This window comes from Anolis carolinensis, chromosome 1, assembly GCF_035594765.1.
Source record: "Anolis carolinensis isolate JA03-04 chromosome 1, rAnoCar3.1.pri, whole genome shotgun sequence".
Classification (NCBI taxonomy): Eukaryota; Metazoa; Chordata; class Lepidosauria; order Squamata; family Dactyloidae; genus Anolis; species Anolis carolinensis.
In genome coordinates this window covers 121,332,657-121,348,588 of record NC_085841.1, presented here as the reverse complement: position 1 = coordinate 121,348,588, position 15,932 = coordinate 121,332,657, and the positions used below count along the sequence as shown (strand labels likewise).

The window sequence follows — 15,932 nt, the reverse complement described above, 5'->3', positions numbered from 1 at the left end:
GTGCCTGGCTCCAGACATTCTGCCTGGAAGCAGAGCAAGTCAAGTCCATTGATTCAAATCACAGTTTGGTGCCAGCTGTCTCTACACAGACTAACAAGACCTGCAGTGTTTGTTCACCTCTACATAATGTTATTTTGCTTCCCAGCACCAGGGTCATATCAAATGAAATCACATTTAAATAATAGCCCTGGGGACAACTGATAGCCAGCCAGCACAGTAGCAATTAGAATAGCAAAAGGCACATTTCCCCATGTCCTTTACTAAATGAATTGTTTGTACATCTTTGCAAAAAGAGGGTGGGGACAGCAGTATTACTGGGAAAAGTCTGGAAAACAACTTGACATTTACAGTCAACAGTGTAATCTAAGAACATAGGCTGACTTAACGAAAGAGAGAGGAAATATAGTAAAATCAGAGCCAAATTCAAGCTCACTTAAATGTGGTTTGCTGTGCTGTAAATGGAATGACGTATGGGGACTAGATGAAAAGATGATATTTCACAGCTAGTGGCATATATATTTTCCACTTGGAATGTATTAACAGGAAAATGAAATTCTTGATCACCCAGTGTGGCACAATCATTTCAGTAGGCATGCTTAACTTTCCCCTTTCCCCAAAAGCCTGATAGCTTGCTGGTACATGTTATTCTTGGTATCTATCATCAAGTCAATTCTGGCTTATCATGACCCTATGAACAAAAAGCTTCCAAGTCCCCCTGTCATTTACAGCCTTGCTCAGGTTTTACAGACTCAGGGCCATGTCTTCCTTGACTGAGTCCGTTCATCTGTAATGAGGTCTTCCTTGAAGTCTTCCTCTTCTCCTACTGCTTCTACTTTGCCACGTATGGTGAGTCATGTCTTGCATTTGGTGGGGACTTCTAAGGCAGAAGGAGGGCATGGGACTACACAATTTGATCTAAGACCTCTATCTGTGTTTGTCTGACTCATACCACAAATCTGTTGGTTGGTTACATTCTGACTCTTATATCATACTTAGACTCACTCTTGAGAATAGTGAACTATTTCATTCCCATAACAACAGATCATCTGCAGTTATTCTAGCACAAGATGACTTGTCAAGGCTATTGGGATCATTCTTTTTTCTTAACCTTCTGTTGACCAAAGGTAATTCCTTTCATTTAAATAAACCCTCTGCTCATTACAGTATTTTAAAAATACTTTTCTGGCAGAAGAATGGAATGGGTATATTCATAATGTGTATGCATTAATGTGTAACTAAACTTCAGTATTACTCACCAGTTCAGGAGGTGTAGATCTATTCAGTTTATATAAGACTTATCAAGCAGTCATCATTTAAAGAGAGCTTTCTGAAATTTTTCATACCTTGCATTTGGATCTCACCATCATATGCCCAACTACCTTACTGTGCGTTGCCTAAGTCCAAACTGTGTATTAATTCTTGAAGAAACAAAGTTTTCTTCTTTTCTTTTACTCTGGAAACAGTTTGCTCATTGCCATAGCTTAAAATTTACTTCAAATTGCCTATTAGCGGATCCCTACACTTTGCTCTCTGTCAGTAGTAGCTGAAGGTTTCCATGATAGCTGAGTGGTGAATCTACTACTCCATCTTTCATTCTAAACTTCAAAGAAGCTATCAAAAATGCCAACTTTGTTTTAGCAATAGGGTTCAGCACTTTAGATAGATCAGCACTTTCAAGTTCGGGCTAAATCCAAAATGTGTTCTGTGGAGCCCCATCTCCTCGAGGGGACTCAGAGCGACTTACAACAAACATCAATATATTTTTTGTCAAAGACAGAACGCCACCAAATAGAGTACAACACAGTTTATTGAAGTTACAGAACTAAAAAATGCCCGTAGAAAGCAAAGGACTAGGCAAACACTTGTCTTCAGTGTGAAAAGCAACAGAAACAGCTCCGTTTGAATTAAAACGGTTCGAAAGGATAAACCGGATTAAACAGGAGTTTAATCCGGATTAAATCAAAAGTGCTTACTTCAGCCTGGCAATTTAAACAAACAAAAGTTGGTAAACAGAGGTCAAAATGAACACAAAAAACTGGCAGCAGATTCCTCTCTGCTACTCAAAAGCTACAGATGAGTAACTCAGGCTGTTTACTCCTCCGTGCAACGAGCGAAATCCGGGTCCAGGCACATCAATCAGGGTAACGGCGGTCAGCAGGGTCCCAATCCGGTCCAAGGTCGAAAGCCAAGTGCAGACGTCTAAAGTTCCACAAGTTCCACCGAAAGCCACAGAAGGGATAGTCCAAGGTCGTAGTCAGTCAGTCAGTCCAGCGTCAATCCAGAGTAGGTAATTAATGTCCGTCAAAAAGACGACGGAGGTCCAAGCTATCAAGATTAAACACAAGTTGCACAGAAAAACCCCACACAGTTCCTCCCGCCGTCTATGCCCAGTGTCCTTGGTAACTTACGTATCCAGCAACGAATCACACCCGTCTTCAGGAAGTTCCCCAACAAGAGCCCAAGCGTTCGTCCAGATTACCTTGCCCAACGCAATTAGCCATTGATCCTAAACCCCATTTTATCCCAGTTCATAACTCCTCATCGCTGTCAGCTGTTATCCTAATTCCAGGTGCCTCATCATCATCATCCTCATCAGAGCTAAAACACCTTTGACTACGCCCCACAGCATCCCCAGTTGTGGATCCCGCTCCATCCCTCCAGCCCGTCCATGGGTCTGATCCTGCAACCCGCCAGTCGCCTCCCATGCTATCATTGCCAGTGACACCCAAATCCTCCCTCACACGAGTCCATTCCATGTCATCCTCCTCTGAGCTAACCATCTCTTCCTCCATTCCCTCGGTAAAACCCTCAAATGAGTCTTCATCTGTTGGTTCTGCAAATAAGTCCTGGAGCCGTTTCCTTTCACGCTCCTCAAAAGAGTCTGACTCTCGAGGAGTCTTACGACCCCGTCTCCTAGTACCGGAGCCAGAAGGCTCAACCATAACATTTTTGCTCTAGATAGTTTGTCCCTTTTGTCCCAGGGCCCTTCCACACAGCCCTTTATCCCAGATAAAGGCAAAAAATCCCACAATATCTGCTTTGAACTGGGTTATCTGAGTTCACACTCAGATAATGCAGGATTTTCTGCCTTGATATTCTGGGATAAAGGCCTGTATGGAAGGGCACCCAAAGAGGATATTTACTCTCAATAGGAAAACAATTGGAGTCATCTCTTAGTGATAATAAATCTTTTACTCTGCTGCTGTTATATCCAGACCTTAAACATCAGCATCAAAAATAACTAGTTACAGTTGCAAATATAAGGTACAAGACGCACACACCTGGAATACTGTGTCCAGTTTTGGGCACCGCAGATGAAGGGAGATGCTGACAAGCTGGAAAGCGTCCAGAGGAGGGCGACTAAAATGATCAAGGGTCTGGAGAACAAGCCCTATGAGGAGCGGCTTAAAGAGCTGGGCATGTTTAGCCTGCAGAAGAGAAGGCTGAGAGGAGACATGATAGCCATGTACAAATACGTGAAGGGAAGTCATAGGGAGGAGGGAGCAAGCTTGTTTTCTGCTGCCCTGGAGACTAGGACACGGAACAATGGCTTCAAACTACAGGAAAGGAGATTCCACCTGAACATCAGGAAGAACTTCCTCACTGTGAGAGCTGTTCGACAGTGGAACTCTCTCCCCGGGGCCGTGGTAGAGGCTTCTTCTTTGGAGGCTTTTAAGCAGAGGCTGGATGGCCATCTGTCGGGGGTGCTTTGAATGCGATTTCCTGCTTCTTAGCAGGGGGTTGGACTGGATGGCCCATGTGGTCTCTTCCAACTCTACTATTCTATGATTCTATGATTCTATGACGCAGTTAGTGCCAGAAGTTTTAAATTATTTTTACTTACTTTTTTCTTAAAATAACTAACATTGTTAGTTTGGTTAAACATGCTACAAGCCACAGATCTGTAGTACGTATAAGCTATAGCTACAAATTAAAAACATAGCTTAAAAAGTAGCTACCACCAAAGGAGTTAGGCTATTCTTTGCTACTTTAAAGTTAAAATGTAACTTAGTATGCTTTAGTTAGCATAAAAAAGAGTAACTACAAGTAATGAATTACAGATAACTCAGACTAAAGCCCAAAGTAAATTCACGGCCATACTGATATGGAAATCACCAGCACTTGTGGTTTTCCAGATGCTATTCATCCTTCCAACCAGCCCATTGACCACACTGGCAAAGTTTGAAGGAAGATCCACAATAGGCTCTCAGATCCCCCATCTGTACACTAGACTTGTGATTATTCCTGTCTTGTTGGTGACATCATCACCATCTGATTTTGATCAGCAGAATTCTGGATTTATATTGTATTAACATTTTAATAAAAGCATATGGCAAGATTATAAAAGTCATTGTATGACCTCAGAAATATCTGAAGCACTGTTGCCAATATGGGAAAATTGTGAGATGGAAAATATTTCTTAAAAACCATGGTTCCATACAATTGATCCTTGGACAAGGTAATAACAAATAGTTTTAACTCAAAAGCTGATATTCCCTAATCAAAAGAGGTTGTAAAGTGTTGAGAATTGTGCCAAATGGAAATTGCTCTGAGAACAGGTTCTTGCATTACAGCTAGTGCTGTTCAACCAAAGAATATACTGTGTATTCTCTTGAGTGCTTACATGATGGTGTACAACAGAACTTTTGGAATGTGTTTGTGAGATACAGAAAATTCCTTCTAAAGCATTTTTCCACTGCTTCTTTTCTTATTAATAAAGGCAATCACAGGCACATTAACAAGAGTAGTTGGCCTTCTTCAAGTACAGTCTCATGGATGAGTGACCTTATGTGTGTCCTCAAACTGTTCCATGTTTGTATCGAAAAAGTGATAGGGAGTACACCATCTGATGTGTTTATAATACATTCACATACCCATTCAATTCAGTCAGTTGTGGCTTTCCAGTCTAAGAAGAGGATTTGCACACATACGATGTCTCTATCTTTTTCTCTCACTTCACTGCATCTGGGTTACTTGGCTTTTAAAATGTATTGATTACTTTAAATGTGCTTGTGAATTTGAAGACTACAATACTATCTTCAGTCACTAGGTGGCAGAGAACTTAGCCAAAAGTTGATAATCTCTGAGTCTAAGGGCCCTTCCACACAGCCATATAACCCAAATATCAAGGCAGAAAATCTCATAATGTCTGCTTTGAACTGGTTTATCTGAGCCCACACTGCCATATCCCAGCTCAAAACAGATAATGTGGGATTTTATTCAGCTGTGTGGAAGGGGCCTAAGAGAGAGTGTATGAGATATATAATTTTAAGCATTGTTGCCAATGTTGTAAGATAGGAGGTCTAGGAATATTGTGAGATAGGATTTTTTTTTAAAAAAACTATGGTTCCATACAATAGATTTTTGGACAAGGTAATAACTAAGATTTCTAACATTTCCGCCGTGAGCTGTTGGAGTGCACCCTGATAGAGGACGTGTCTAGGAGTGCTAAGAGTTACAGTTTTATGAAAATGGTACAGGCAAAATATTCCTAAATTGACAGCTGTATAGACCTTACCTTTAGGATTTGGTGTGTTAAACTAGGTGTTATGCCTACTCCCGCAAGGCAGAACTGTTTTGCTATTCTTTAAGCCACATAACAGTTTGAACAGTTTATATTAAAATGAATTTCTCCTCCGTCATCTTTGTCTCTTTTTCCACCCACATTCACAGCACACATGTCATTCTTGTGATAACTAGTTAGTAGCAATGTATAATATATTACTGGTCTATTTACTATAAACTATCAAGTACCTTTGATTTAAAAGCACAGAAATAAATGTTGTTGTTGTTTTTTTAAAAAAATCCTGGACAATCTTAGTGTAGGTTGAATACTGAATCCATTGTATAATTCTGGAATAAATATGTAAACCATCTTCACATTTTTTTAAAAAAAAATTCTTAATTAAAGTCCATTGACAATAACTAAGAGCAAACAGTGGCTCATGAGGACAGAGCCAAGCATGAAATAACGGTTTTGGAGGCAAAGCAAATTTCCCTCTTCATTAGGTGACTTGCACAAGTCAGTAGGTATCTAAATTCACCTATTAATGCTGTTTATTCTGCAGAATTAATTTCATGCAACATTTGCTTTCTTTTTTCCCTCCTTTTCAGTTAGGCAGACTTCTCACCCAACCAATGTAAAATTGTAGTCTTTAAAAAATGTTATAAAGGAATATTTGTTCTATCAATTTCTATATATGAGTATGAATCACATACTTGTGGCTCTTGATGAAGCTAAATTGCCAACAAACTCTTCAATGAGCTGTAAGATCCAAAAAATACTATTGGCCTTCCACATTTGTGGGTTTAACTTTACCGGATTTGACTATTCACAGATTTGATTAATGTGCTATTTCGAACAAGTTTGGGCCCTCTAGGGCAACTCTATAGTTATCTTCTGCCAGAATAATATAATTAATTAAGCACACTAAAAGTATTGAAGGACAATTGAACGTGAATTAAGAGCAATGGTTTACTTTTCCCAGCTAGGCAAGAGAGGATACATTCAGTGCTTAAATTCTACGCAATGTAAATGGGTGTACAGGCAAAAGAAGTAAAGCAACAGCAAGGCAACAAGCATTATCATGAATAAAACAAGATATTTTAGTCTCTACGAGCCTCTACCAACAAGACAAAAAGTCTCTGAAAGTCCCAGACTTTCTTCCTGTACGAACTGATTTTATTTTGGAGAGTCATAACACTATCATGTTCTTGAAGTATTTCCTGGGAGCTCCCAGTATTATTGAGAACTTTTCACTCCTATTCCACAAGTCAGTTTAAATTAACCTAGTATTTTCTGAAATGAAATGTTTCTCTACTTGGCTGTCTGTTTCTATTTGGATTGCATGGAAACTCCAGCTTCAGTTCTGGTCATGTTAGCATTGGCAGGACACCTTTATACTTTGTTAAGTATCTAAACCAGCCTGGAATGGTGCAATTTGGTCCCAGCTTTAGCCTTTGATGCAGTCTGGTGTACAGTGTTCCCTCACTTATTGCTGGGGTTAGGTTCCAAAACCACCTGCAATAAGTGAAAATCCGCGAAGTAGAGACGCTATATTTATTTTAATATTTATACATTATTTTAGTAGTTATACACTATTTTAAGTCTTTATCAACCAATCGTGTGTTGATAAATCGCTTCCTTCTCCTCCTGCTGCCACTTGGGCTCCTTTTCTCTCCCTTTGGCTTCTCCTTCCCCCTTTCTTAGGCTGTAAATTGTATTTTTTATGATTTATAATAGTCATAAAACCGCGAAACAGCGAATCCGCGAAAAGTGAACCGCAAAGTAGTGAGGGAACACTGTATATCCCTTGCACTCATTCACTCACTCTCTCTCACACACACACTAAAGAAGTTGAGTAGGATTTAAAATTATTGATATTGATCCATAGAATTTTGGATATTACATTCCATGGATCTTTATTTCTTTGATGCAGCTGCTTATTACCATGGTAAACGTGTGCCTCCTTATATAGAATTAAATTTGATCCTAAACAGATATTTTGTTCATTTCTAAGATCAAAGAGGAACTTGGGTCATATTATGTTTTCATTAAAGCCTTGATCTTGGCTTACTGTCACAAGACATTTATGTTATTAGACCAGGAAGCTGTGGAGTTTGTATCTGAGCCTATACTGACATGTTCTGTTTTTTGGTTTATAAATTATATCTCCAATTGCAAGAGACAGTTCCTCCATCTCTTTCACTCTGTTAAGCCAAGTGCCTTGAGCATTCTAAAGAAATGAATCAACCACAATCTATCTGATCTGGATGTATCAGGAAAAAAGTGAAAAGACAAAATAGCAAGGTTTGACCTGAGTACAGAAATACAGTGGGCCCTCGGGATCAGCTGGGATTTGGTTCCAGGACCCCTTATGGATGCCAAAATCCACAGATGCTAAAGTCCCATTATACATACATAATGTCATAGTAAGATGGGTTGCTTTGGGGATTTATTTAAAATCCATGAATGGTTGAATCCATGAATACAGAATCAGTGAATATGGAGGGCTAACTGTACCAGTAGCTGCACCAACATTGTTTATCCAGGTAATTGCTGGTAAAATTCTTTCTGTGTTGCTGTGAGTTTTCTGGGCTGTATTGGCCATGTTCCAGAAGCATTCTCTCCTAATGTTTCACCCACATCTATGGCAGGCATCCTCACAACCTTTTCACAGCAACCCATTGATTCCGGCCATGAAAGCCTTTGACAACACAAAATTCTTTCTGTCACTCAAAAATGTACTCAAAGAATTTTTCCATGAAATGTCCCACATAGAATAGTTGTAAACCTACTCCAGGTATCCTAGGGGTGTTTGACAAAGTTTCTTGATTTTGGAAAAGGCATCACAGTGCACCTTCCTTCCCCACCTCCCATTTTCTTTCCTAAATTTGGGCTGAAAGGAGGTCACACTATCTTAGGAAGCCTCTAGCTGGACAAACAAGGCTGTGTCAGAAAGTTTAATCTGATCGGCAGGAATAACTTCAGTATACTTCACTTCACTTTTTCCTTTAAGCTCCCTATATGTGGCCTATTTTGTTCTGACAAAGTCACTTCCTTTTATCTTTGAGAAGGTCTGAGCATTACATACAGTGTATCCTATGTGTGTGCCTTCAAGTTGCCTCTGAATTTATGGTGATAGGGTTTTCTCAGGCCAGGGATATTTGGAGGTGGTTTTATCATTTCTTTCCACTGTTGGGGGTGCTTTGATTGTGTTTCCCTGAATGGCAGGGGGTTGGTCTGGATGTCCCTTGTGGTTTCTTCCAACTCTATGATTCTATGATTACACCTACTGTACTTTTGGATCTATGCTGAGGAGATATCAAGTTCATTAAAAGAGAAAGCACTTTTTTGCATCAATAATGAGTGACCAAAGAACAGTGAAGAAGTAAGCAGCCCCTTTTCATTGCCAGTCTCAGTAATTAAACATGAAGGCTGATCGTTTCAAACAAGCAAGTATGCAATAAAGAATGTCATTGGGAATTCACATCGGTCACACGCCATAGCTAATATGTGAAAACACTCTTCCAGTTCAAGCCCTCAAGCTCTGTGTACATAAAATGAAAGGTGACTGTGTGAGGTTTGCTGAACCATCAGTCATATAGTTTTACTGTTTGGGATGATAATCTACTGATACATTCAATCTATGGTTCGCTGTGAAGCTCTATACCACCTTCTCTTCATGCATTTATAAATGTTAAATTTTACAAAGCAAGGTCTGGGTGCTTAGCATCTCACATTTCGGCTTAAGGGAAAACCTAAGTAGACATAGATTGAGTTTGGTCCTTTTGTTCCCCTGCAAAAGAATTCATTTTGGCAGCAGAGTGAAAATGTATGAAAACAATATAACAGCTAGAGTTTGTTTTCCTTCCTGCAATTTTTTATGATGGCATTTTAAAATATGTGCTTACTTGACACTTAGCTACAGTGGACTTCAGTGTCTTTTGGAATTTTATCTCTCAAAGCCATACACAAGGAAATATATTTTACACTTATATACTGAACTTATTGTTGTCACTTAAACACTAAATGAGTGAGGGGACTCATAAATCACTTTTCAAATTATAGCTCATACACTTGCACAAACATTTAGATCTTGAAGGAGTTATTTTTTGAACTACAATCCCACAAATCCCTACTGTAATTTGTGACCTGACTACTAACTGTGGTATTCTGTGAGATGTAATAAAAATGCTTTTCCAGGCTCCAGAAGCTTGCTCTCACTTAAAACCCAGCTCCAGGGTTGAATTGTCTAGCCATCAGATGTCTCCAAAATTCGAATTAACAAATTATCTCTTAGATGCCTATTTTTTTTTAAAAAAAAAAACCGTTAAAAACCTGTCCATGCCCATCTGTTGATTCTCTTGAATATCACATTGTTTGTGAATGGTAAAGAGCAACAGACTTTGACCGCATCTTGGACATTGCTTGAAATTGGCAGACCCACAAAATGGATTTAAAGTACTGCTCAGACCATGGATGGTTGGTATACAACTAATTCCTACTTCTCAAACTTCCGGCAATGCAGAGTTTGATTCCAGGGAGAATGACTGCTGAGGGATCATGGAGGATGCAGTTTAAAAATTACAGTTGTCCCTCCACATTTGTATTTTTGACTTTTACAGATTTGATTATTCTTGTATTTAAAATGTTCAGTCTATGAATCGTTAGGTCCTCCCTTATGATTTTATGAGGTGTTGAGAGCCATACAAATATTTTTGACTGGGAAGGGGCATCCCTTCTTCAAACATGAAGAAAAGAGGATGCCACTTTCTCAGGGAATCACATGCAGTATGTAGGAACATTAAGCGCAGCATCAGACAGACAGACATAATCAAAGCAAAGACTTGAAGAGGGAGCCTACATTGTGGTTTGCTGAAATGGATCTGTCAGCTGGAGCTGTCAGCAGCCCAGCTGAGGAATCAGCAGCTGCTTCATACCACCGGTAGTGGAACGGAACAAACCTAGGTCCAAAATAGATTGGAGAGTCAGACAGTGTTTACTTCTAATGAACTCCACTCAGGCCCATTTATTTCTCTCTGCCTTCACCTGGGTTGTTGTTACTGCTTAAATGTCAAAAGTCCTATTGATTCTTAAAGCACAGATCAAACTGGAGTATAAAAGTGACAACCTGATTGACATCACTTATAGAGGAGTTAGAAAAATTGCATAATCCAATGCTAGATATGCTTACAGGAGCCCCTGGTGGCACAGCGGGTTAAACTACTGAGCTGCTGAACTTGCTGACCGAACAGTCAGCGGTTGAAATCTGGGGAGTGGGGTGAGCTCCCGCTGTAATAATAATAATAATAACAATTATTTATTTATTTATTTATTTATACCCCGCCACCATCTCCCCAAGGGGACTCGGTGCGGCTTACATGGAGCAAAGCCTGAACAACATAATTAAACAAAAACAACATACATGCACTTCACAGTATAACAAGATAAAAACAAAATACAATATAAATACAAAATACAATATAAAACAGGGATATTATAATAGTTAGCCCCAGCTTCTGCCAACCTAGCCATTCGAACATGCAAATATGAGTAGATCAATAGGTACCACTCCAGTGGGAAGGAAAAAGCGCTTCATGCAGTCATGCCAGCCACATGACCTTGGAGGCATCTACGGACAATGTCAGCTCCTTGGCTTATAAATGAAGATGAGCACCAACTCCCAGAGTTGGACACGACTAGATTTAATGTCAAAGGGAAACCTTTACCTTTAGGTATGTTTAGATCTCTGCAAAATTCCACAGATACTTCCAATTTGGGTGGGCAGGGCCTTAGTCCGTAGCACTGGTTCTAACCCTCCTGGGTGCCCATTTTGGCTGGACATAAGTAGTCACATTCTCTTCCTTCTTAGGCGATCCCTCCTAGTTTGTGGATGATGGTCCTCCATTTCTTGGAAGACACCTGTGCGTGATTTTTTTTTATGTGTGGAGGTCGGTGCACGTCCGGTCAACACACAGTCTTCACAGATTGAGGTCCCAGCAGTGGTGTGGTTAACACAACGAGAGTGGCTTCTCAGTCTGTTGCAGCCTTCTTCCGCCTTCACAGCCATTGTAACATGTACCATGTTATCCTTCGCCTGCTCTGCCGTTGAGATCTTTGGGTCTTTGGATTGTTCCTGGTCTGGATCCTACCCTGTGGCCACTCCTGTGGCCACTCCTGGGAGTGTGTGACTCCCGTGGTTGTGCCCGCAGGTTCATTGGAACACACAAGCCCCCTCATCACGTCAAGGTGACAATCCATTGAGAGGTTTCCAAGGTGGTTTCCAAGGTTTATTTCTGTCCTGTCCTAAGACTTAGGGTGCGTTTACACTGTAGAATGGATGCAGTTTGATACCACTTTAACTGCCATGGATCAATGCTGTGGAATCATGAGAGTTGTAGTTTTACGTGTTTTTACCCTTCCTTGACAAAGATGGGTGGTACTTCACCAAACTACAAATCCCATTATTGCACTCCATGCAGCCATTGCAATTAAAGTGATATCAAACTGTATTCATTTTACAGTGTTGATATATCCTTAATTACCAGTAGCAAGAGCTTTATGCTGAAATATGCTAGTGCTTTGGGCTCACCTACCACTGAAAAATTGCCTCCACTAACTTGGAATAGGTCCATAAACTAAAAGAAGTTCCTCACTCTTATTCAAATACAATTGGTGTAGATCAAAATATGCCTTGTATTAGGAGAAAACAGTTTGTTCTTTGTAAAACAGCACTGCTGAATGTCTTCTATTGCCCCTTCCTGCTTAGGCCCCCTGCCCTATGCCTCAAGCCACACCATCCTAGAAAGCCCTTCTTCAACTGATGGAGAACTTTGGGAAGGGTGGTGCATGAGCTACAATAGAAGGGGAGACATTGAGGTTGGATCTACATTGCTATATAATTCAGCATCTGATACCAGAGTATCTGCTTTGAACTGGGTTATATGAGTCTACACTTCCATATAATCCAGTTCAAATCAGATAATCTGGGATCAGAAACTGGGTTATATGGCAGTGTAGATGGGGCCAGAGAACCAGGAAAGCCCAACATGTGCTGGTAGAGTTCTGTTCAACCTTCATTCAATATAATTTGCGTTCCGGTGTCAGAATCTCCCTTTTGCAGTAGGTAAAGGAGACAAGCTCGCAGTGAGGGTACAGATGAATTTGGAGAGACCACAACGTTATGCACCAAAAATATCTCATATTGATTTAAATGTTTGTCATTTTAAATAAATCCTTTCAATAAATACTTTCTGTCTCTAGTTTCAAAATGTTATCCACTTCCATGGTGCGACACTCACAGATGTTGCTGAACTCTCTTAACCACTGGCTGTCCTAACTTAGCTGATGGAACTTATAGTCTAACAATGTCTTGAATTCCAAGGTTAGTAAAAATTGCATTAGGAGGCTTGACTTCAAAAAACACAACACCACAAGCCTGTTCTCTCAAGCAGCCCGAAACACACATGATTCTAGAACCACCAGTTTGGAATGGAAAAAATCAATCCAAACATTTTGTTGCTAGGGTTCGCATTTCTAGAGAAGCACAGCACTGCTATTCCGAAGAAAACATCTTGCATAAACAACAGTCTAAGACTTTAAAATCAACATTTAAGGAAGTAACTCAGAACACAATGTGAGCAATACTGTCACATCTGCAAAAGGACTTTAAAGGGGTGCATTGTATTGCCCCTTTATGATCAGGAATCTCTGGGTGCATCTACACTTTGGAATTAATGCAGTTTGACACCACTTTAACTGCCAGGGCTCAGTGCTGTGGGACCATGGAAGCTGTAGTTTGGTGAGGCACCAGCCCTCTTTGGCAGAGGAGGATAAAGATCTTGTAAAATTACTATGCCCAGGATTCCAGAGCATTGAGCCATAGCAGAGACACCAGGCTGCAGAATACAAAATACCTTGATCAGAGGGATCATGAGGAAATGATATGTTTGTTGCCCAGTAACTGCAAATCTCCCAATAAGAGTATTTCCGTGAACACTCATTGATGCACTGAAACAGCATCATACTCAATTCTACACCACTTATTTCTGTTACTGAAATTCAGGATGTTCCAAAGTGCATTAGAAAGTGAACAGCGGGAGAAAATGTGAATGAAAAAAGGGCTTTAGTTTCCTTGATTTTCCTCTGATTCATTTTATGTCTGGGAACAACCTTATTTTCACAAAGATCTCATCTATAAACAAGGCAAGTTGGCAGCAGTTTATAAGGGTGATGTCAGTTGTCTACTGCTTTCAATCACATAGTTGTTTGTTTTACATGTTTTTCTTTTTCTGAGGACGGAAAAATATCCACCCTAATATGTTAGATAAGCTATAATTGCAACTACTGTAGAAGTGAGACAGTGACACCACCCACAAGCAACAAGACTACACAAAATGCCACAGTAGACAATGATTTCATGGGGATTCACCAGCATTTCTACTCTTGCGTGCCTTTAAAGGTTTATGATATTAAGAAAACTGTTTTATTCTACTTGCAACACAGTTCACTCTTTCATGGAGTACAAACATAATGGGGCTAATACACCCTGAAACGTTTAATTCCCAGAACTTTTAAATAATTCATTTCTATTTGTTTTTAATGCCCATGTTGAATATACAGTTGTCCTTCCACATTCGCAGGTTTCACACTCACAGTTTTGATTTTTTTACAAGTGTGTGTTGCAGCCAAAAGCTGGGGGCTGCACCGTGAACATGCAGGGGGCTGTTTGAGAGATGGGTGCACCATGTGTTTCCATTCTGCCAGATTTTTTTTATCGTGTCAGAAGTGACGGGAACATGCTGGTGTGAGAGAATTGGCCGTCTACAGAGAAGTTACCTAGGGGATGCCCTGGGAGGCTTCTCTCATGTCACCGCAAGCTAGAGCTGACAGACGGGAGCTCACCCTGTCTTATTGATTCAAACTGGCAACCTTCAGGTCAGCAACCCAACTTTTGGGTCAGCAGTCCAGCCAGCACAGGGCTTGCCCAATAACTCTGTCCCTTTGCCTGGGTAAAACAGATATTTGTGACATGCAGGAAGAGGAGCTGCTGGCTCTGCATGCCACTTCATGTACCCCATGGATCCAGCTTCCTGTGGGCCACAAATGTCTGATTTGCCTGGGGAAAGAAAGGGGTACAAAAATATGTAGCACACAGAAAGAAGAGGAGGTGATGTGCATTTGTGTGGGGATGGTTCTTCATTCTCCTCTTACTGCTTGCCAGGCCTGTAGCCAGGATTTTGTTTCGGGAGAGGCTGGGATTTTGGTTCGGGGGGGGGGGGGGGGGGGGCTGAGTCTGAGCGAGAGAGGGTCTACCCTAGCAAACCTTTTGTATCGTTATCCCAATACCCACATGCTTATGGGATATATTGAGCATGGTGATCAGATCATGATATGAATAAACATAACAGTTAAAATAATAAATGTAAGGCCTTCTCGCGGACCACCCTGAGAATTGGGGGGGGGGGGGCTGAAGCCCCTCAAGCCCCCCCCCCCGGGCTACATGCCTGCTGCTTGCGGTTCCTGTTCCTCTGTTTCTCTTCCTTTGCTGGGATGAAACAGACACTCTCAGGAATAGTAAAAGGAGTTGGGACCCACAGGATAAGTCAAGTACTACAAAGGGCCATTTTCCCCTCCTCTTTTCCCTAGGTAGCCTTCCTCCTCAAAACCACAGTGGCATTGACCCCCACCCCAGAGATATTCACAATTTTTTTTACTTTCATGGGATAGCTGCTGCCATAGCCCCTGCACAAGTGGAGGGATGGTTGCAATATTATATATTTCTCTATGAGAAATCTATAGAAGAGCAGAAATCACATGCATGCTTGGAAAATTTACCCCACAAGAAAAAAAACCCCAAAAGATTAGCTCTTTCCAGTGGTTTCTCAGCCTTAGAGATATTTTTAATCTTGTTCAAGAATGTGTACAGGTTACAGTGGATCCTTGGTATTCACCGCAGTTTGGTACCGGGACTTTTGTGATATCAAAATCAGTGGATGCTCAAGTCTCATTATATACAGTACCATGCCATTGTAAAATGGTGCCTCTTGTAACAAATGACAAAATCAAGATTTCCTTTTTTGAATTTTATATATATATATATATATATATATATATATATATATATATATTTCCAACCTCTTGATGGTTGAATCTATAGATGCAGAATCTATGGATATGGAGGATGGACCGTTTCTTCACAAACAACCCCCCCCCCCCCCCGCCCATTGTATTTCCTGGCTCTGCAATCATTTGAAAGTAAATGTACATTAGGTAGCATAATTCTTTCATTAAAATAGCTACTCTTCTGCTTTCACATTTAAAAGCAATCACAGATAATGGATTCCCAGCTTAAAAAGCATTAGTCACACTACCACCCAGAAAACCTGGCACAGCAAATCCACTGTTTTCCCATCAGACCTCGCTCTAA

At 40.5% G+C, this 15,932-nt stretch overlaps 1 protein-coding gene across 5 annotated transcripts in view; it reads right to left on the bottom strand.

The window, feature by feature from the left end:
- Window positions 1–15,932, bottom strand: part of filip1 (filamin A interacting protein 1) — a 153,811-nt gene that overhangs the window by 71,761 nt on the left and 66,118 nt on the right. The window contains exon 1 of one of the 5 annotated variants that reach the window (XM_062981585.1): window positions 10,368–10,540. The exons of the other annotated variants lie outside the window; for them this stretch is intronic. The gene's annotated coding sequence lies outside the window, so the exon portion shown is untranslated. Of the gene's footprint in view, window positions 1–10,367; window positions 10,541–15,932 lie in introns of those variants that run through there. 5 annotated transcript variants of the gene reach the window in all.